Source organism: Gasterosteus aculeatus, chromosome 4 (genome assembly GCF_964276395.1).
Source record: "Gasterosteus aculeatus chromosome 4, fGasAcu3.hap1.1, whole genome shotgun sequence".
NCBI lineage: Eukaryota > Metazoa > Chordata > Actinopteri > Perciformes > Gasterosteidae > Gasterosteus > Gasterosteus aculeatus.
In genome coordinates, this window is record NC_135691.1 from 3,763,383 (window position 1) to 3,787,747 (window position 24,365).

Genomic DNA, 24,365 nt, shown 5'->3' on the forward strand with positions numbered 1-24,365 from the left:
TAACAACCCATAGGAACTGGCGGTGGTTAACCACGCCCCCTGAGTGAACAACATGGCGGACCAGGTCGGATTCTTGAGTGAACGTCTCTCCGCCATGTTGGATTTTTTGAGGGGGTTAGGGTTAGTATTCTATTCTTACAAGTTAACATTGATTTCTAATCAATTAAAAATGCAATCATAACACGTTTATTTTACATGGTTAGACTTCACGAAGTGTGTTTACGGGGCGCAGGTCCCCGTTCACTTTGAACAGGGTGACGTCCTCAGTTGCCAGTCCGTATTTATTTACTATGTATCACTACGAATTTGTATCTTCAAGATTTTCGTATACATTTTTACGAACAGGTTTTGGAGATCAGGCTGGAATATCGCCATGTTCCCCATTACCTTTACTTTTATACTTTAAGTAGTTTTGAAACCAGTACTTTTATACTTTTACTCACATAAACAGCTTCTACTTGAGTAATGAATGTGAATACTTTTGACACCTCTGTACATGTCCTATACATCCTACCTGTTGTCTTATGATAAGGATAAAAAAAGACAACAAACCAATTAGACTTGAAGGTCAAGTTGAGCACGTCGCAGGAGCCCTGCAGTGGCATGAAGTCGTACTCAAACACCATCATTTTCCTCTGCAATTAATCGTTCAAAGACGTGGAAAAGCCACCATTTGTTACATGAGTCATCTTCGAGAGCTTCCACACGAGGACAATATTACAACCTCCGTTTTCGTGTGAGCTTCATTTAAACAAGGCACTAAATCATAAAACACTCCCTCAGATGTTCCTCCAAGAAACTAAGGAAACGAAAGTGATAAAAAAAAGGTAGTTCAAGAGCTATTAGGATACGCAATGTAGAAAAAGAATAAGATGACAAACATATGCCGGATAATGACCAGCATCTGCGATGTCGAGAAGATGTTGCTATTCAAGCCTAGCAGAGGAATCAAAGACACGTGCGTGGCAGAGGGTTAGCGGCGCTACGAGTTCAGCCAAACGCCGCCTGGCGCTTGGGGCCGGGGCACGCGGAGCGGCCGCGGCCTGCTGAAGGGCCGTCCGCCAACACGGGAACAGCTGCTCGCTCGCTCACTTCTCGGTGGACCAGAAGGAACCGGTAAACTACCGTTGGGCCAGAATCGGGCTCCTCGGGCCGCCACCGTCTTGTGACGGGGCGCGATGGGCGCGCTTGTGTGCGATCACGGCTTGCTCGACGGCGGGTTTCAAAGTTGGAAAGTCGAGACAAAAAAAAAGCCGTAAACACACGGAACGTCGAGAGCAACGGCATTCCAGTCCAAAACCACTCTGGTATCCATGGTGACGGACCTTTGACCCGATCACACCGAGATGGGTCATGCGTCACCGTTGGTTTCCTCTGCGTTCCTCTGCGTTCCCTTCCTCTCTTCCATGTCACGCTTGTGCCAGGCAGCCAATCAAATCTGGCCGGGGGGGCGGGTCCACTCGTGACAATGTGTTCATTCATCGCATGCCAGTTTTTGGCAATATGGAAGAAAAAGAATAAAAAAGATATTGAGTTGATTTGGCACTAACTTTGGTATTGATGACTTTGGCACTTGACCTTCAGGTTCCTCCTGAGAAAGCAAAACAAACCCCGCCGCTGAAACAGAGTTGACGCCATCTAGATTTATTATCAACATCTGGTTCTTCATCCCTATCATAATACCTTCATGTTAGAGATATGAGCACTTAGTCTCTTTGTGATGGTCTGCCATGAATTCTTTTTAACAGCGGACACGAGAAGCACTTACGATCCTTTGGATGTATATAGAGAGGCGCCTGTAAAACTATTCCCGCACCTGTTTCTCCAAAAGATGGACTGGCTATCAAATGCTTATCTTTTTTATCCAACATATTACGGTTTCCACCCAGTGCAGGAGATGGCACACGGGTAGAAACAGGATGAAGTTGGTTCCAGACAGATGGAAAAGAGAAAAGTGTGGAAATAAAAGGGAAGCCAGTTGTGGAAATCTGATCCTGGATCACGAACTGCACACCAAAGCAAAAAACGGGTTAGTTTGTGAGGCATCTTCCGCACCTTTTAAAATGTCACCGAGGTCCTGGTGTGATCTGTTTTCTGTCAGCGGTTTGATGGAACCTGGCGGCTTTGCTTGGCATGACAGTAAAAAGCAGGATCCTAAAGTAACACTTTAAGCTCCATGTGGCAGCAGACTTTTGCAGCGTAGCGGGTTTTTGGGGGGGTGTCTGTTGTCAGATGGAAACATCCAAAACAGCTTTTTCCTGCTTCTCTGGATGAGATTTTTATCCTCGAAGGAGCTGGTAAAGGTTCTGTTGTCGAGCTTGTTCGTGCACGCAGGGATAGTCGCGGCACTGTATACTTTGTTTTTTATTTGTTCTTGTTTTTTTGCAGTTTTTTTTTACATTCAAAGTGCTGTAGAATTCGCAAAACGCTTGTTTCACAATAAAACGCAAACACTGTACCAAACAACTACATAAGTTTTATGATGTTTCCACAAAGCACAAAAACAGACTGAAAAGAGCTGATTAAGAAAACAAGACAAAAAAAAAAAAGGAGCGCAGGAAAGGAAATGTGATAAAAACATTTGTATGCAAAGCTAAACCGTATAGAACGTTTAACATGTGAGCTGCCAGAATATCCAGCTGCATTTTAAATTCAAACGAAGCCCGTCGTGAGGACTCGGTTTGAGGATTGCTCGGGCGAAGCTGTTTTAGTTGCCAACGGTAGAAGAATGCGGTCGAACTGGCTGAGTCCCAACGGTGAAAGTCTTTCAGCAAAATGAAGTAGAATTAAAAAGCGAATGCACACTCGGGTTTTCGGGGGCAATGACATGGAATTACTCAAAAACTTTCACACAAACTAAATGTGTGCACTTAACACGCTGGAGAGTTCCTCGGCCTGCTGAACAAACTAACATCTCAGTGCAGCAGGATATTCCAATCAAAACTAAGAGCGGGGTATTTAGTGCAAAGTATGCAAGGCGTGGCCTATAATCCACCCCGTACCTCGTTAAACCCAAACGCCATTTCCGTTTAACAAGGGGGGCGTCTTGTTAGAGGCTCCCGTCTTAATCCCCCTCGGCCCGGCTTTGATTCAAACGTCTCGTGTTTGTTGGATTAGGTATGAAGAAGCGTTGTGCGTTAACGGGGGCCCCTATGATGGTGCAATCCTCTGCACGGTTTGATTCTGACATCCAATCCCCCCCCCCCCCCCCCCACCCACCCACCCACCCTCGCCCCTGTGAAGAAGCGGAGCGTTGGCCGGACAACCGGTTCCTGTGAAACGTCCACACATCCAGATCAACCTGTCCCCGTCGGCCTCCTTCCTCTGAGTGGCCGACATCCTCCCCCCCACCACCGCCCCCCAACGCCTCCCCCGGCCCTGGGAGACAACACCAACGGATCTACCAGACGCAGGGATGTTCTCTCTCTTTGTGTGCCGATTCCCTCACTAACAAGGGACGGGGTTGGGGGGGGGGAGCCGTCACATGTGCAAAATGAGTCCGACTCCCTTTTTTTAAATATTCGGCAGCACACTTTTAATAAATGCGCCCTCAAAAAAGTGTGATCCAGCAAGAGAGAGAGAGAGAAAAAAAAAGAAAAAAGAAAGAACCCTCAGCTCCCACATGCGGTGGCCGATGTCCAAGGCAAACACTCCCACCGGTGTGTACACCAAGACGGATGACTATAGGACTCAAGGCCTGGCTAGCACAACGTAGCCCTATTCACTATTTATTTTCACAGTTCAAAGCACTGGCAGCGGCCCACTTAGCGTCTGCAGTCCAGTCCACTGCGCCCCTGATTGCCACAGTGAGGCTTCGCAGCCCACAAAGTCCTATGCTGTAACTCGGGCCAGCCACTAACTCCACATCTGCAGCACCCCCTGAACAACAAAAAAAAAAAACAGCAAATGGCGAGGCAGCATCCACGATGAGGAGGGGGGGTTGAGGGGAGGGGGATCCCTCTGAAACCACACTTTGCTCTCTGGGTTGAACGGCTGCTTTGTGCAGCTTGGTGCGATCACACGACCCACATTAAAGGACGAGGTCTGGTATCCACCGCGCCGGCGATAAGTAACGTCTCGCAGGCCACCGCATCGCAGCGGCAAAACGTTCCGGCCCTTGGCAGTGAAGTTTATCGGCGCACATCCCCCCCCCCCCACTCGACTCGACCCAGGAGCTCAACTATAAAAACCTGTGTGATATACAGGCTACTGTATGGAATCAAGGAGGATATGTGGGGATGCAAATGTGAGTGGAGAGAGACGTCTCGTGTTTCCCGAGATGCTTTTCCCTTCTTTTTTTTAACTTTTCAACCATCTGGGAATTCCTGGTCTCCTACGAGCAGAAGATGCAATAAAGGTGGAAAATCTGTTAAATGTTGAGGAACATTTTTGTGGGAAAGCCTTTAAAAAGTGATCACTGGAGAGGATACAGAACCCGCTGCACTCACAGTGGTGTGATCCCAGATCTGGGTCCTTTATATTGTTTGTGATCAAGCTTTATTAACTCTTTTGTCTTGCAAAGACGTCCCTTTATTGCAAAAACACAGAGCCAATAATCTGTACCAGGTTGAATAATGCTCAAACGCAATCTTACTTTCATGTGACTGTCACTCTGTGTGAATTGTTTTATTTTCATTTATCGGAGACGCTGTGAAGTTTATCTTGAGTTTAAAGTCACTGGCTTTAATATTTATCGCTGCGCTGATGAGTCATATAAGAAAAGAAAAAAGTCAAGATTTAAAGGCCAATATGATCTCAGATGGGAGAGTTGCATGAGCGCGATAAACAAAATACAAAAATATCGTGGAAACCCACTTTAAACGCTCGTTACAGCGCCAAGAATATCTCATGCTAGGATGACAATTACTTGAGTCACATCCAACATATTAATTTGGAAAGGCTTGTCGGCTAAATCAACCCAAATTATTGTTTCAGCTTCCAACTCTTTTATGCATTTCTCTATTTTTGGACCCAAAAACGTGTTCTGTGTTTCCCTCACTTGACCCCTAGAGAGCAGTTCGTCAGTGCGTAATGGGCATGAGACACACACACACACACACACACACACACACACACACACACACACACACACACACACACACACACACACACACACACACTCACACACACACACCTCTGGTTTTTACTGCCTTCACTCCCAGGTTTTTCCTTTCGGAATGCTGTTGTTAGCTCGTACGCTACATGCAGACTGAGGGCTATAATTCACAGGATGCTCATCAGCTGGACTGTGTTGCCCCCCCTCCCTCTAAGCTAATTAGTCCAAGCATATCTGTTTTTGCGACTCAACCAGAGAAAGAAGTGTGTAATTTGTGCCACTTCACCTCCTTCTTCATACACTGTGTTTGTGAAGTCATGCGCTCTTCTTTTCCTGCTGACGATGGAGCTGATTCATGCAGCGAGCCCTTCAATCAGAGGCGGCTTTTGTGCACAACCGGCTTGTCCACAACATTTCCCTTGTCGCCGTGTCCCGTTTAAATAAACCAAGGAAACCGCGGTTTGATCCCGACTGACTGCGCTTGATCGGATGCTGATTCTTATTGGCTGATATTCTGTACGAACGGGCGGTTAAACTCTGTTGTGCATGTGATAGATAGCAGTGCACGTGTTTGCTCAGACATGCTACTTACAGAGCTAACAGCTAACGCTCATGGAGGTTTCACTGAGTTACAATATGATGCGTTCAAGCTTTCTTATATATGTTGCTTTGAAACTACATCTACCGAGGTCTAGCGATATCTTTAATGTTTAAGTGCATGATAAAGAGGAATAAACTACCAGTCCTCTCTGATCTCGATATCAAGCCTTCCCTCCTCATAGGATACTTTCCAAATAAAGACTACAATATGGGGCTTTTTTTTCCCACCACATGCAGCCCCTCTCTTTGCCTGTAATCATCCTGGACCTCTTGAATATGCTGTGACTGCATCCTCTCGCTATTCTTTTCCCAAACCTCAAAGACAATGGACCCTAATTACAGACTCGTTACGAGAGAATTGTCCTCCGAATCAAAGGCAGCGATGAGAAAAACGAGGAGAGGGCCCCGTTTTTCACAAGAGGAGCCAGCAGGAGAGCAGATGATTAAGGGACGACCCCCCCCCCCCATATGAGAGAAGCTCCGCGCCAAGGCAGAGATCTCCAGGATTAGGTGGTAATAAATTGGTGATGAAATAATTCCCAGTTTCAAGTCGAGTTTCCCAGCGCTGTGTGTCAAACAAACACACAATGGTTTATGGACGCGATGAGTGAGGCCCTCCGTAACGTAATGCAGGCGTAGCGTTACCCGCTCGCCGTTTGGCTCTTTGTTTGGTTCACATGCTTGAACAGGCGGTGCTGCAGAGAGTGACTCATTACGGTCGGGTAACTTAAATTACGAGAGAAACAGAAACCAGATCAAAACATTACAGTTGCAACATGGGGCTGAGTGGCGAATGGCTTTTTATACACAAATGCAGAAAGGTCTTTATTGCTCATCGATGTTGATGGAGTCGTGTGCATTATGTGGTGAACATCTAGGGAAAGGGTGCGTAATTGAGATGGAACAATGATGGTTTCATTTAAAGAGCATTAGAGGAGTCCATTCAAGTGTCATTATTATAATATTTGTCTTCAAAGTTCCAAAACCTTTTCCAACAACATCCCATAACTCCAAAAAATGACTTCAACTTCCTGTAAATATTGTTGGGGTGAAAAATTAATTAAAAGTATTTATGTTTATTTTTTAGAAAACAACTAAACTATTTACTAGTTTCTTGCCAATAACCACATTTTTACAACATTATAATTGAACGCATCTTGATAACGTTATAATTTATCTCATTTATACTGAACAAAGCTTGAACACAGTCAAGAGATCAGGGTTCGTCCTCTGGGAACAATGACTCCTCATCATTTCACTGCAATTCATTGAGAGGTTTGGTGAAACATCAAAGATGTCGCCAGAGGAACAGTCAAGGCGGAGGGATCCGTCCTCTGGGGAGCATGCATGTCTATAGCAAATCCACAGCGCAGATGTTTCGACCTACACCGCAGTGATGCTGCTGCTGTGGTTATCCACACAATGCACAGCTGAGAGCTCCTCACATATTTTAAAGATAGATTTGGGAAATAACTTTATAGGCCTTACAGGAAGTCTGCCCCCACATCGCCTCTATTTTCATCCTTTGCCCTCAAATAACATGTTTTGTCAGACCCTACAGTGCGTGGCGCTTTTCTTGTTCCCGGATTTGTAAACTGCAGAACTCCCAATATTTTGTTGGAGCCTCACAGTCCGCTCGATCGAAACGCCCGGAGGCAAACAACGGCGAGCGGTTTGATCCAGACAGAGATTTAACCAACTGTGTCGGACCGGCCTGTAAAAGCGCGCGGCGAGCGACAGCGGGTGCCATTCTGCCCGGCCCACCCACTGCAAACAACGTGGCGTCCAGACCGAGAGAGCCCGTCCTCGTTTTCTTCCTAACGAAGCGGATCTCTGTCGGGACCGTTCGCGCTTGAAGCGTTAGTTGATGGCGGATGGCACGCGTTGTCCCGCGCCATGTGGTTTGATTTGCACTCCATAAAAGTCCATTTCTTACGTCTCACAGTAAATCAATATTTCTCCTAAAACAAGAGTCATTGCTCTGGGTTTTTTTAGTAATGCACACTACGGACCGATGTGGTTATTTTGAATGTGAGGTTCAGTCGTTTTAGTGGCACAAGTTTTCATGTCGTCTATTTAATCAAAAACGGCAGCTACACAAAAATAAATCCTTTAATGGCTAGAAAAATATGCTCCAGTATTCAATGCAGAATTTTCCTTTTACAAGTGTATAAAGCTGGTCAAGGTGGAGCTTATTTGAGGGGACAATTCAACCCAAAACGTAATTTGAATTTGTTTTCTTTCAACCGTAACATTGTTTCCATCCTCTTGAATAACCAAGTCATGATTTCTGGAAAGAGACACAGCTGCTGAATTTTCCAAATGCGTTTTTTTGGGGATCTTTGAGCACCAGAAGCGGAGCGCCATCTAGGCCAATTATATCCAAGACGAGGCAGACGTCTCTACGGCCAATAGCGCCAAAACCGAGCAACTCATTCCAGGGAAATCTAGATTTATGAATGGTACCACAAGTAAGAGGAAAATTATCTAAAAAGGTTGTTATCTAAAAGATATTTTCATTAAAAAGTAGTCCCATTAGTAGTGTCCTCTCTCTTTTTGACTGGTCAATAGTGGGCGGGGTTTATGTATTAACCAGGTTTGATGAAACATTCGTTCTTCTTCTCTGACTTTCTGCCAATCTTTCCTTTTTTATTCTTGGGCAATAGTGAATTCTTAGAGGTGAAGGGGTCAGTGGCCCCAAAAAAGATTGGTTTTAAAATCGTAATCTGTGATGTGGAACAAGCTTCCACGTCCATAACAACAGCACATGACAGTAGAATGCCGGTCTCATACATTACTGTCACAAAGCCAACTTCCAAAGGCTCCAAATCCCCAGACACTTGGAGAGCTTCTTGACATGTTGACCCCCCCCTCCTCCGCTGACAGTTTTGGCAGCGAAAGAACCGCACCGGCTGTTGATGTGATGTGTGAGTTGTTGAATCGATCTACATGTGTCCTCGGTGTTTGCGGCCATAAACACGGGGGAGAGGTGGAGCTGCCCCTCGCGCCGTAATTCATCATTCCTTGCTGCGCTTGTGACATCACGCTGGAAAGGTGGGCGGCCTTCCAAGAGGATGATCTCATGACGCTTAATCCACGGTGATTGGTCCAGCCGGCCGGGTGATGACAAAAAGCGTCTTTTCTCCACGCCAGCATCAAATTAAAGATACACATTTCATTCAGTAAGTCACGGAGGGGGAACAATGGGGACCTTTTGATCCAAAATGAGACATCCCGAAGACATTTGAATGGATTATAAACAGGATATGTCCCGAAAACTCCGGATCCTTTGGCAGATCTTTGCGTCTTTGAAAGAATACCTTTTTAAGTGTTTCTTTATGCCTTTTTTTGACCAAACTGTAATTATTATTACGTGACTGCTCCAGCTCTGCACATCCCCCCCGGCTCCACAGAGCGTTTTTTCTTGATCAGCATTGTTGCTCCGTTTTCCTGGTGCCGACATGTCATTTGAACACATGTAAAGCCTCCGCCAGGCAATGCGCTGTTGAGAGGTTGCAGTTATTTCACATAAATCTGAGTTATGTCTCAAACGTTCAAAATGATCTTTCCAATTATTCTCGTTTTAATCCAAGGATCTGTTTTGGTTCTTCATACTATGGAACAATTTAGCATGTGCTCATACTTTCAAAAATGATTTATCTCCACAATGTATTTCAAATAAATGCACTAGAACAAATAAGCTCACAGTTGAGCCGTGCAAAAGCACAAACCCCTCAGAAATCTACATTGCTCAAATGAATGTACACGTTTACATTTGGTCCTTGTTTTTGGTATGAAAAGTGAGACTCATGAGCGGCCGAGTCTTAACGTCTGACCGCATAAAAGAACCCGGCGAGCTTTTCACACGAGGCCCTTTCCCCCGCGTCGGACCAACGCGATCTCACGTGTGCGCTCGCGTTGGCCGGAGAGGAAATGAAGCCGGGGAAGGACTTTGTAAAACGCCACACGCTATCTGAGCTGCCGTCACCGGATCGCCGCGGCCGTCCAAACTTCCTCTCCCGGTGCCTTGTGGGTGCATCTGGATGGACCGGTGCAACACGAGTGCGGAAATGTGAAGCTTTCCAGGAGACTGCGGAGGGAGAGACGTGCTGACAAGTTCATTTCCAGGCACATTCGGGTGAAATATTACCGCCGCTGGTGATCTTTGGTTGCACTTTTCACAGTGGGAAAAAAAACTTTCGGGTGTAAATGAAGATATTCAGGCCGATAATTTCCACAGTCTTTCTCAGCTTTGGAAGAATTGACGCTGTCTGCAAATGGTCTCCATTTGTTTTACGTAATATCCAGATGGAGATTACTTAGCACGGAGTTTTCTACCACGTCGGCACTTTCAAATCCATCCGTTCATGTCTACATTTATGTTTTTGTTCGTCTTTTGTCTTGTGTTCAGAAACATTTAAATAGAATTTGTCCCTTCTGTGCATTTCAAAACGTGCTTTGCCCAATAGAGCGGTTTTGCTCATCTTTAGCTAAATCTCTCTGTTCAGGGCCGTTGATGTTGTTACTATGTTGTTTTGTTGGTTAATCACCGCATTCAAACATCCAAGACATGTCATCTGTATCTGGATGGATTATATTGATAATGACATATTATAAAGGGCCTTTGTCTAACAGCTGATATTAATCATGCACCAAGTGTTTTTTATTATCATGATTCGGTTATCATCCTTCTATTTGATTCTCTTGATTAGGAGACCGGAACTGTTTTCAATAAATATGACGCATCCCATCCATAGACTGCATACGAGAAGTGGATCTAGTCACAGTGACGTCCCTGATTGGCCCACGGTTTACATTCCGCGGGGGGGTGGAGCCTGTACGTATCACGCCACCCGTGGCGAGACGCTTTTATACACATAACTGCCTGAAAATATAGGCCAACGAGCTAAATGTGAACGTAAAACTGAATGTAGTCATGAATCGTGGGACGGAAGGATGTTGGCTTCAGCTCGCTAATAAATAACAACTGAAGGTTGTCTTCTTTTCTTGTTTCTCGTCCATTTTTTGTTTCCAGTGAGGATGACTGGTACTCGTAATGTCTTCCAGCTGCGGCCTCCCCCCCCCCCCCCCCCTCCACCACCTCCTCCCCCATCTCCCCCTTCCTTATCTTTGCATGAGGTGAAGTTTCCACCAGCAAGGCAGACTCTACCCCGCTGCTGCAGAGGAAAGATGCAAGTTTCAGAAGCCAGCCGGTGTCCCAAAGAACACGACAGACTTTCCAATTCCCTTTGCAAAGCACATCGGGAACTTTAAAACCGACTCCACCGTTATTCCTCTGGCACGGCGTGTTTTGTGCGCTGAGCGCAGCCACGCTTGGACCGTAGTTTCTCATGGCTTAACGTGCCAGAGGCACCGTTTACGCCACTTGAATAGTTGCCAGTGTTATGACTTTATCCTGGAAGCAGATCCTCCGTGGATGTTTCACCGCCATCAAAGCAGGTGGCAGACAGCAGACATATTTACATTCATGTTCCATGATTTAAATTGGCAGAAGAGTGTGGTGCGAGTGGGGCGAATGAGGCTATGAGGACCAGACGTCGTGAGTCAGAGACACGAAGGCAGGGCAGAAAACGTACCACTAGAGCAACAGTGAAGCTCGATTTTTTTTTTGTTTTCCGATGATCGTCATCTTTATTTTTCCATATCTGGGGGAGTTCATTGTTAAAGGTTTTGGGGACACAAACAAACTGTCCTTTTTTCTTCTTGATTCTTCTGCTGATTCTGACTTCTTCTTCTTCTGGCGCAGTGTTTTCATCCATAAAAGTTATTTTTCTGCTCAACCAACAGCTCAAAACATATTCAGTTCACCTTGAGAGCAGAAAACTCAACGAAGATAATGTTCAGTTATTCAGTTGGACAGAATCTCTATAATACTACAGTAAGGTTTAATATACTCAGTAAGGTTTAATATACTATGGTACTACAGTCAAGTTGTTTGTATCAACAATGCAGAATAGGGACAGCTAACAGGCAATGTGCACCCTAAGATGAGTGTAGCTTTAACATTGTTTAAATATGTATGTTATAGTCAGAAAAACAATGGCGCAAGTGCATAATCTAGTTTAGAGTTAATTAAGGGTGAAGCAAATGAATATGTTTGACTGGGGTGAAAAGTGCGTCACAAACCTACCGACATACAAACCAGGTGAACTTGAAGGAATCACTTACAGTATATAAAAGTAAGTCCTTGCAGGAAAGAGAAGAGAGGTCCATCACTGTAAGTGACCCCTTTCACACTGCAGAGCCTTTGTGGATTAATCGAATATTGGCTGCCACAGATCTAAGTGGACAAACCACCGATGGTGCCACATATCTGCCGAGTCACGACTGATGGGTGAAATTATTCCAGCAAAACCCACTTCTGGGAAGTTTCTTTGGAGAAATATTTGGGGGTTCTCGTGAGGGGAAGATTTTTTATTTTTTGCAGTAGTCTTACCAACCGTCATAACTCTTTTGTTGTTTGTTGGACGCTTTATTCTATTATTGTTTCTACGATTTGGTAAGAAAGAAAATGCACGCACATAACTCACTGGCAGTCGGCCGTGCCTTATCTTTCCACTACTGAATACTGTTCGCAGAAGGCAAGGATGATATTAAACCAATATGAATGTTCAGCCTTACAGTTGTCCGGGCCAAAACGTGTGCGAAATAACCATCAATCACAAATTTTCTGGTACCAAAACTGTGACCGCAGGAGCGAACCGGCTCCAATCTGCAGTGCATCATTGTCTCCGAGCTCGCCTTCACCGGGTCCTCCGCCACACGCACAACGCTCGCACAAAGCACAGCCTCCCCTCCAGGAGCAAAAGGAGCCCTCCTGAATCCTGCTGAGCTGTGGACAGATGTTGATGCACGACGAAGACCTGCCAGCGTCCTTCCTCTCCTCCTCGGAGAGAGGTGCAGCAGCAACGGAGACCTCCACCAGCGCTTGGAGCCGACCCCTCAGCGCCAGATGTGGTATGAAATGATGGGGAGAGGCTGCGGGGACGCGCTCCATCGCAGATACTGTGATGTGGGCAACACGAGGAACGCAGCCCGTGTCTGTTTTGGCTCGCGGCGGCGGCAACGGCTTTAAGGCCCGACTTCGCACCGACAGAGAGAGAAGACTGCTACAGTTTGATTTTTTGACCCTTTTGGATTCTTGTTCTTAGAAAATGTTGTTTTCTCTCCATTTGTAATAACCTCAATCCAAGCCACCTGCATCCAAGGAAATCAATCGTCTCTTTGCATACGCCGGCGTGACGCGTTTCCACCAGATACTCTTGTGCAGCTGCTCTCGCTGGCGGTTTTCCTTTATTCCAGCGCCGGTTCTCGGTCCGGGCCCTTCCCTCGACAACTGACTCCAAAGTGCATCCCAGCGCGCAGGTTGCCAGCCGAAAAAGGTCATCGGGGTTGATCTCATGTTCAAACCTCTTCTAGTGGACCTCCGACGTGTTTGTGTTTCCTGCAGCCAACGGGAGTCGAAACAAAAAATAACTCTGGACCAAAGGATTTGTGTTTCAGGCAAACTGACAATAAATGGAGGGGTTTTTTTCGGGGGAAAGGACTGAGCTCACGTGCCTCAGAGATGACCGAATGTTTCCAGTCGTGGTTTGTTTGCGCGCTGAAACTTTTCTGCACGTCCGGAGACACTCGACCCCGGGCCGGTGTGTGTGGAGATAACTTGTGTCAGTGAACCAAAGGAAGCTGCTGCAATCATTGTCTCAGCTCAGAAGACATTTGCCTCCTGCGTCCTTCTCCTGTGGTGCATCATTGGGCGTTTGAAGGCCGAAGCAGTCGCTCCATGGGAGCCAAAGTCTTAATGTAAAGAAAAGCCCTCCAGACTCACTTATCTACCAGTATGGGAGTATTTTCAATAAACAATTTAGAAAATGATTAGCGGATATGCGATACGTCTCAGTGGTTCCGAGCTGAGATCTGAGAGGATTACCTCTGGGGGAGACTTCAATGCAGCTGGTTTATCTCCTGTATCATCTCGCGAGGTCATTCGCATAACAGCAAGCGTCGTGAATTGGCCACAGATGTGTCTCGCTAAATAATCATCCTGTCACTGATGACTGGGGAAGGGTAAAGACCACTTGATTAAACGGGGATTGTGACGGGGGTTTGAGAGCCCTGACGGGATTAAATTACTGTCAAAACTAATGAGAACCAATGAGTTACTTTCCAGGGTTTGTTGAAGAAATCTCATTGTTAATATTATTCAGATGTGTTACTTTTTAAAACAAGCAGACACGGAGTCGTCCCAGAATGCACTTGACCCCGGGGCCGTCCCCTTGGCATCGGTGAAGTCACCAGAACGGTTCGTTTTTGATGACGAGGATGTTGGCGCGCCCTTCCTCGGCACTCAGATGACGGGTACCAGATAGGAAACAGTGGAGGACAATTACCACGGCAACGGTTTGAAAGTTTCCCCAATGCTGCGAGCATGGATAAAAATAACTTTGGAGTAGAAGAACCGACTGTTCAAGGCGCTCAGCAGTGTCAGTTCTTCTTATGCTCTCCTCCATCATTTCAGTGGATGCTCAAGCAAAGTGGATGTAGAGAATAAAGTGTCGACCTGCTCGCAGGGAGAAGATGGAAGATGAAGAGAAAGAGAAATCAGACCAGTGTCTGACCTCAGTGCACACTGCGATATTGTAATATAGAGGTAGATTATCAGCACAAAAACTACAGATGTGTAAATACTGCTATATTTTGGCAGCATTAATTAACAAATTGTAAGCACAACAATCACCTTTATGATGATGATTAATGCTGGACTTTACAGGTACAGAGCAACATTATCGTCCTTCTGGGGGGTTGTATTTGGACAGCTGATGAATTTGAGCCCAATAATTAATCTCTTGTTGCTTTTTGTTTCTAATAACTGCCGAGGGAAACATCTGTTTCATTAGCTCCTTGATGCTCCACTAGCATCGTCGCTAACCGTGTCTGCGACCTCTTAGCAGCTGATCGTGTGAAGCAGGAGAAGACTGAATGTTACAAATACATACGTTTTGGCCTTTGGAAGTTTTTTGCTTTGCTTCTATGGTGTAATCTGTGATCATAATGTCTTGAAGGCACATCTTTTGGCGTGCACACGTTACTTGAAAGGCTACTTAAGGAAAGATTTCAAAGCCGGGACATTTTTCCAAATCAAATACGATGAATACTCCAGACACAAACTAGAAGTTTGAACATTTCGGGGTTATGTTTCAAAGCAGAGGTCACAGAGCTGTTTTCTTACGGCGCGTATTGGTAGCGCCCTGTGTAGATCCATTTCACGTTCCTGCAAAGTGCTGTTCCTCTTGGATCTGTTTCCTGGACCGTCGCAGCGGCGTTCAGCGAGTTGGGTTGACCTGCATTTCACAAGCGTTCCTCGACCCCATCAGGGATGACGCTCAGCTCGAAGCCAACAAAGTACGATGAAAGGTCATTCCGCTTCAACGGGGAAAGCTGCAGTCACCGGTGAGGCTTTGTAGCTGCTGCTTTTTTTCTGCTAAGTTCGAGGCTCTCAAAAGCCTTTAAACACTCAAGGGTGTCAGGCTCCTTCTGTTTAAACAATTATTTTGTGTGTTTACACCATTGAACAAACTGTGCATAAAGAATGTTGTGTTGCATTTAACTGAAGACCTAAAGCTGCATTATTTAAGTGCGTAAACAGTTGATATTACTGTCAATTTATTTCCCGGACAGGGTGAATAAATATCCCAAAACTGAATAGGAAAGTTCGGAGCATTTCAGATCTGGTGCAGCGGTTGTGTGGCGGCCATTCATCAAGACGTGGCGACGTTAAGGTTGTCACGAGTGCAATGCTTCACAGATGTTCCGCAACGAGTGCACATCTCTCAACAAAAGCGGGTGTTTATTTTGCGCCCGAGTCTCTGCTCTATGACGAATGGCCGATCGATTGATCACGGACGCGTGTTGGGGTGGGATCTCGTCAAAGGCAGAGGTACCTCATAAACATTTGGTTCTTGTTATTGAGCTGAGGAGTCCACGGCGGCCCGATTTGGCCGCGTACCCCGCGGACTGCTTTCTCAAGAGCGTGCAGATACCACTGGCAGGCGATCCTGAGAACCGCCCGTAGCAAAACAACCGGGAGCGCCGCCGGCTCGGTGAGTAACGAGCCGGTGCTGCTGAAATGTATTTTCAGAAAGGAGCGAAAGTGCAGACACAGATTTGACGATGTCACACAAGATCCCACCCGGTCCCCACCCCTATGCGCCTCACAAGGGCAATGGCCGTCATTTAAAAGGCTCCATTCTGGTAGCGCAGGGATCAGGGGAGCGCGCCAACGTGGTCACACCCGAGCTGCCAGGCCGACGGCTGTTTGATATTGTTAGCGAGCTGCTGCTCTGCTTCCAGGGCCGGCCTCCAGTTCCCAGCTGAACCCGGGGGGAGATCACGCAGAGCGGTGCAGCTATAAAACCAAAGGCCGTCCCAGGAAAGGAACTCCTGTTATCTTACGACCTCAAATGGCTTCACAATCACTGTTTGCGTTTAGCTCCTTCGGAAAAAGGAAGAAAAAAAAAAGCAGGGAAAAGAAGAAGTATGAAAAAGGCGGTTGATTCCAGAGAAATACCCTCCGTCCATTTGGTAGCAATTTCAGCAACAAGCATCTGAAAGTCTTTGCTCTTGATCCCATCACACATTCCCAGAAGCAATGAATCTTCAGAGATGTGCAAAGACAGGCACGCCTTATTCTGCAAAAATTGTCTTAAATGTGTTTTGGGGGATTCGTGTTTATCAGGGTTTCACTCTAAATATTCATCTGTTTGGATCATTTTCATTATGATAATCCAGTTATAAAAGTAGGGGTGTAATATATTTTGGTTTTGATTTGTTAGGTGAACCAAACAAATTCATCTGAAGAATGTACTTTGGACATTTTTCTTAAAATATTACAAAAGAACCGATTGCTTGATGCCAGCACATGTTGTTCTGTGAAGCTTTGCACGCTAACCTTTCGTCTGTTAACATTTGAAGGATGCAAATTCAAATTCAGGCTTTACTTAGCAGAAGGGGGGGGAAATGTACGAATGTGTCCCGTTATTTCTCAACATTTGTTTCTAATCCTGGTTTGTTAATGCTTAAGAAATGGGTTGTTGGAATGTGCTGCGATGGTCACAGCAGATCTCAGTGGTAACCACATTTAAAGAATTTCAGGCCCAATTTAAAAAGAGCACATCAAGGAGCCTTTGGCGAGATGCAAAGAAATGTAATGCATCGAGATTTAAAACTGATTTAAGCCGTCTAAAAGAAGCCGTCTTCATACAAAAAAGTTTCACTTTTGCTGGGTGCATTGAATCCAGGTGCACGTTAAAGCATAATCCAGAAGCAAAAGAGACGGTGGATTTAATGTGTGTGGTACTCAACTCCTGAGCTTTCGTTTCGCTCTGAGTTTTTGGGAAAGTACTCCAGTCCCATCGATCAAAGCGGACCTGGTCCATCTGCAGCTGGGAGATATAACTGACACTCTTCATATCAAAAGTCCCTTCAGGACTCTCGCTCAATGGAGCTCACTTTGAGGTGTGCAGACTTTAACCCCCCCCCCCCCCACTTGAATCCTGTCAGGCCCAGAGCCAGAGCGGATTTACACCTGGCAATTTGGAGATGAGAAAAAGAAGAATTAGCTCTTCCAAGTTCAGAGTCCAGAGCTGAAATGGATTTTTTATTTTATTTTTATCCTTTTTCCTTTTCCTCATATCGCATCCGTCTGTCAAATACCGCATTATGCAAAGCCTTCTCAGGCACTAGGATGTGCACATGGTGGCTAAATCAGCACATTAAAAAAAAGAATAAAAACCTGCTGGGACTGTAAGTTGTTATATACGATCCTGACTATCAGCAAAGTGTAGGCGAGTACATCTCGTTCCCAATGGTCCTGTTTCCTACAGCAAAGGAGTTACGGAAACACGGGAGGAGAAAAGCAGACGTCAAGTTATTGCTTTGCTTGCACTGAAAAACTTAAAAAGAAGAGATAATCGTGATGAAACACGCCCCTTTCTTGTTTGCTTTTAAACATTGTTCATGTGACTTGGATTGATGCATTTGGAATACGATAGCGTCGCATCAAGACGTGCACTCAATTGTGTGAAAAACCCGTGGACTTGCCCTCGCGTCGTCCCGACTGATTCAATGAGCAAAGCAAAAGCTGTGATTAAGAGAAAAAGAAACCCTTGTTTCTCAAAGTTCCCACCATCAGAATAAAACCAAGACGTTGCGACTGCATTTCCAATCACACAGCACATGCTACATCCATCCGTCACACGTACGGGCCGAACCGGAGAGGTGGAAGTTCTTCCGGGAACATCCAGCGACACCTTAAGAAAAACAAGCCGCCCACCCGGTGCCGCGCTGCGCGCCTGTTTTCCGCGTCAAGTTTCCACGGAGACACACTTCCTCCGCCCGAAACTCGTAACTTCGGGGGGGGGAAATCGTTTTTTGATTGGGGCCCATTTCAACGGCCCCTGGCGACGTCGCAAAAATGCCTCTTCTCGCCGAGCTATCGGGTTCCGACGCGCCGCCCTGAGGGTTCTTGTCTCTGCGAGCTGAGTGAGCTCCTGCAGGAAGCCGGGAGGGACCGAGTGTTTTACAAGTTCCTCTCGCGAGGACGACTCGCGTCCTCCGAAGACCTTATCTGAACCCTGGATTCCAATAAGCCGCTCCCTCCCTCCTCGCAATATTCAGTGTGATGAGTTACACATGTTACACTGGATAGAGTGTAACATGTATCAAGTGGCTGCATTTTCTTCCCTTAATAATTTAGTTTATACACAAAATGTCACATTAAATTAGCAGGGAAGCATTTTAAGATACGCTGTTGTGTCCAGAATCCATTACTTCTTCACTACAAATGAATGAGGTATGAGGTGAAGAAGGGCTTTAAACAGGGGGAATTGGGAGGAATGGGTGAGCCGCATGGGAATAGAAAATTATTTCATAATAACTCTTTTAAACTGGAGCTATTCTCTTGAAGTCTGAGCCATGTGTCTGCTAGGACTCTCACTGCTGCGACCTGGACGGTGCAACTTTCCAATTAAAGGGGCATTTGCTCGGTTTCTTGTGTGCTCTTTGAGGATTTTCATCCCCGCATGCAACCAGGGTTGTTAGAAAGAAGAAGGGACGAGGCTAAGCCGGACCTTCTGACGTCTGGACTGTGACCTCTGAGATAGTAGGTAAGTTCCTCTCAAAGCCCCAGCCCAGACGGCGGGCCAGAAGGAGGAGCTGCTGTTAACGTTTCGAAGGTTCTCCGAGGTAAAACAACAACTCGGTGTTGACAGGAGAAAGTCGTGCAGCTTCAAAACACTTTATGGCTTCAAGGATGAAGGAAAAGACCAGCTGTTTACATATTTTCATTTGGTACACTGGTCCTGAAATACATTCAACACATAATCAACCGTGGGTGCTTTATTTTCTGGGGATGGAACAGAAGAACACCAAAGTTGGAGGTAAAAGCCAGTTTTATACAACCTGTGATGGATTGTGTTTGGAGTGAAGAAGAACTAAGAATTTGTAGGTGGGTTTTTCTGCTTTATTTTGGATGTTTCTTTGGATGTGGTGATACATAAAACATTATAATTCATGGGAAACCAAAGAAGCAGATTGTTCAACTTTGCAATCAAACCAATAATGAACAAATGGAGCTCAGCCTTCTCTCTCGTTGTACTCTGACAGCGCTGAGGAAACAACCAGAAAGCAAAGCGGTGCCGGTTTTAAAGCGTCTGCTGGTCATAAAGCTGCAGGTGCAGCGAGTCAGACAGACTAACCTTCGGTTCACGGCAACAGATTGTGGACGTATCAATAATGGAACTCCTGCTCTTTCTTGTGATTCATTGCTTTTATTAAAAAGTCGGCCTTGTGCCGACGTCCCTTCGGCTGGACGGACTTTGGGGGCTTCACCTATACCAACCATCAGCCTCGCTCCAACCAAGCAAAAGAAAGAAAAGGCCTGCAATGCCACACAGGTTGAAAGCAGCCCCCCCAAAAAACGCCTTTCTGCAAAGCATCTTTGGAAATATTATGATTGCGTTGGTCAAAGCTTTCCCTCATGTTTGACAGGCACAGCCGGGCCTCAACAAGGAAGCATTGTCTGCCCCGTGCAAAGTCGTGGTAACCCCCCCGGGCCCCCCCCCCCCCCCCTCCCTTGGAGAAACGCGCTGCTACCAACGAGCTGATAAGTGATATGAACTGTGGAGGTTATGTTTGAGTTTTACGCTGCGCTGCGCATAGCTTCCCTTCACTGCTCCGGGCTAAATTTATGGGGCGGTGGGTGGTGGACGGGGGGGTGAAGGGGGGTGGGATAGAGAGAGGCAGCATTGTGAGATTACACCAAATAATCCCTCATTTTACGAGCTGCACTAAGACATTAAACCTTTCATACAAAACAAAACTCTATGAGGATGCACAGCAAAGACAATTACTTTCCGAGTGAGGATCTTCAGTTTGGCTTCCGAGTGTCACGCTAATACGTGTGCTTGAAGGCTGTAAACAGGTTATCATTACTCCCGTAAGGCCTTCCCTCCAATTTACAGAAATCCTGAAGAAGCAGGAGAGGAATCCGGAGCGTAGTCTTTTACAATTGGATTTTGAAAAATAAAAAAATAGCAAACGTCTGGTTATCACATCTTATATCACATGTTGAATATGATTATAAATTGTACATTTCTCAAGGCAGGTGTGGGTGAAATTTAATGTTTGTATTCATAAACTATTATCAAATGGCTACATTAATTTTGCAAAAGGAACATATTATTCTTTATTCTTTATTATTCTAAGTATTTTTCTCGAAATATGCCATCAAGAAAATCTGTTAGCCGAGTGAACAGAACTCCACCCATGCACCACTTTCCATAAAAAGCACGCATCGGCACAAAGGTATTAAGATATTCAACCACAAAGAGCCTTGAATTAAATCACGATACCGAGTCGGACCGAGTTGTAAGTTGCAAAGCAGATTGTAAATAATACAAACATTGAGCAGTGGAATAACGTGGCTCCTTTAACAGATTAAACCATCAGACTCATACAACAAACGTGGCAAATGCATAATTTGTGTCTGATCTCAATCAAACTCTTCTTTACTCTCTCACCGGTGACAGAAAGGTCAAGAGTAAATGGTACATTTTTGCTTGTTATGCACTATTCTCCGGTATCAAACAAATGTCCCTTTTACGCACAGCACTGCAAATTGCCGCGATGTAATTTTTACCAGCTTCCTGCGGCTGCAAAAGAACTCACACGAAGCGGAACGTCGGGCGGAGCGATAGCTAATCATTGTGTTAACGTGTGCCAGAGCAGCGCTGTGACATCGGATGAAATCTTCCTGATAAATGGCGCTCATGGCGGGCAGAGTCGGGTTTCTGCCATTTTCCCCGCGTATCATGTTTGCTGACTGTATAAATGTGGTAATTGAAATGTAAAGCAGGCTTCCCGTGCTACAATATTTACACAAAACTCCTCACATATGGTACAGATTGCTCGACAGCTGCTATCAATCGCAGGAGTCGACCATAAGAAACACTCCGAAATTGTTTGTCAGATTAAGGGTGAGGGATGTGCAGCCTCAAGGACTAAAGATTGTGTGATCGTGAGTGTCGCTGCCCGTTTGGTCTGACTGGTCGGACGGCATAACCACACGCTGAAGTGCTGGATTGTTCACCAGTTAGTCCACGGATTTGTACCAACAATCCTGCACTGTTTGGGCGGCTGTGGCCTTTGAGTGGAACGCCGGCGGTCCGATCCCCCGGCCCCTGCAGTCAGCATGCCTCAGTGTCCTCTCCAGACTGCTGTACGGGAAGTTAATGCTTACAATAAATACTTCAACACGTAATTTGCTTCAACAGTGCAAATGAAGAGCCAATATGTCTGTTGGCGGTGCGGGCGTGTTGTGCTTTTGTTGGCTAATGTAGCCACCTAGCCTGCAGGAAGAGTGCTTGGAAGCTAATGTATTCTTCTTGCCAAACGCTGGAGTTACAATTTAACGTCCTTGCAAGTAAACATATTCAAATCAATGGTAGTGAATGGAAACGTTAGCCGAGTTGAGACTTATTTCCCCCCCGTTCTTGTGAATGTGCGCAGAAGAAGCAGAAGGTATTATCCTTTGAATTCAATACTCAAGTATGACATGAAAGGCTTTTTCGCTCCACACGCTACCGAGCATCTTTTTAATGAAAGGAATGAACGTGGCTCCGCCTAAAGTTTTGTAGCCGTTCTTTTTGTTCCACGTTAGCCTATAGCGGTTAGCCTCTAGCGGTTAGCCTCTAGCGGTTAGCCTCAAGCAGAGGTGAGTTTCGGGCTACTGGGAAGCTCGCCTCGTTTCTGCACCACGCTTCCAGAATTTGTTCACTTGCAAACTTGAATTTGTCAGACCTAACCGACCCCTAATCGATCTTCTAATCTGACTAAAGTACGAGCTGAGCTCTTGATTAAAACGACTTCTTTGTTGGTGTTTCCATAAAACTCTTTCAGATGGCCCGCAGACTCGGACTAATACATCTGAAAAGGCTTTCTTTCCTGGCTCATTATATGCTCGGGGGTCACCGCTAAATCTGTGGTAATCATCTGACCACACTCCCGTGACATTCGGTATTTCCATTTAAAGGGGGTCTGACTGTATTTGGCTGCGGTGTCCCTGCAGGGTGTACCATAAGTCAATAATCCTCGGTACATGCTTGCCATTTTTTCCCCCTTTTATTCTCCTTGATGTGTTTGGTCGCACAGCTGCATTGCAGCTCTGAGTCATAGTAGGATTCTTCTTTACTGTAATGTGGAAATATGGAGATGATCAGCAACACATGACCGGGAATTAATCATTTGAAACCTTGCCAGATCATCTTAAAATTGCTGTGCTCCACGCCTCCTGCCACTTATGTTTTCTTGATGCAGTTTTATTTTGGTTATTCAAATTTACTCATTGAAGTATTTCATGCAAAATCATCAGGGATTGGATCACCTCCTTTGGGTGTATGGTTTCAATTAATCTTACACTCTCTTTTCCAAGAGGCATCACTACGAATAAAGCTATGATGCAAGAAATGATCCCTTTCTCTCCTTGTTATCCACAGTTGCTGACATGATGTACAACAGGAATATTGGGCCTATTTACGCCCACTTACGCCTTTACAATTACTGCATTTCTATGACTTTTCATCTTGTTCAAACATTATTTATATAATGCAGCCAATATTATATATAAGTATGCACTTGATGAGTGCTTTTGTGGAGATCCGTGCGCTGTGATATCGTCCCTTGTTGAGCCGTGTTTCTACCAAGCGGTGTACTTCAGTTTCACGTTGGACCGGTTATTTTGGTTATTCCAAATGCAAAAGTTATGGCTGGTATCCATAGCACCATTTCATTGTAACCTGTTAATGGTGACTTCAATTCATAATTCCCGACCCAGATAAAAAATGATGTTTTCAAATGATGCTCCCCCCCTTGGGGGTAAATATCTGCAGTTGAAACATGCCATTGAGAAACGGATCTGGTACCAAACGTCATGATTGCAAAAATAAAAGAAATACCCGGCGGAAAATCCCAATGAATGTGCCAGATTTGGCCTTTAAACCTTCGTCCTAAAATTGTGACAGCAGAGCTATTAAAAGTTAGTAGTCAGTCTGGTTCCAGAGAGGACTGAGTGGAGGAGACACATGTGGAAACAGGTCCTTGTTTGACATTAAAATGGCGGGTGGAAAGTGTTGGTTGGAAGGATCAATAAAGACATTTACAAACCTTCAACAGCAACAATATAAGTGTCGTTTTTGGCCATCGTTCCTTCATGCAGTAATGACCTAGGTAATATTTGACATCTGGAAATGTGGTGACATTGCTAAAAAGAAGTTTTCAGTTCAGCCAAATTTACTTGGAAGAAAAAAACAAGTGTCAATGCTTAAAATGTTCCAAATTTACTGTTCTACATTTTTGTTATAACATTTGTTAAAAAACCCTAAAGAAGCTGACAGATTAGTGCCATTTGGAAGAGTCATTAGCAGTTCTCATCTGCTTTCCATCCTCTGTGCTCCACGAATACCTGCACCAAGTTTCATGGCAATCCATCCGGTATTCGTTGAGATATTTCGGTCGGGACGTCTGGCAGCGGTTAACCATCAGACGTCGCATCCCATGACTAAAAGGGCCCACAGCTCTGAAAATAATTATTCAAAGTGTAATAAACTAGGATCATCTCTTTTAATCCTTTTCTCTGATGCGCTCTTGTCCTTTTTGACAAACATATTTGATTTCTCACCGGTTGAAATGTTTTTCTGGCGTCATTTCAGAATTTCAGTCACACCCTCCGTCTTCTGCTACCTGAGGATATCCAAATGTTTCTCTTCATAGAAAACCACAGGCTGGGTTCTCTCTTTTTTTTTCTCCAGACATCTGAGTACAATAACCCAGACCAAAGCTCAGGATACACACCCATGTGTTCTTATGCTCACTCTGGCATGATATTAAAACTTATTTTCATTACACTGATAGTAAATACCGAGTAATTTATTGCTTTGTACCTTCAGTGGACTTTACAGCAGATGAGGTCAAACCTGCCGTGCTGTGAATTGTGCTCACAGTCAAATGTCAGTGCACACCACACCACATATTGCGGTACATAGTTGGATGCTTGCATGGGAAAACCTTGTGAGACATTAATGACGCTTGTTATTAATATCAGTCTTTAACTCTGGATTTGAGATGGAAGGGAGTG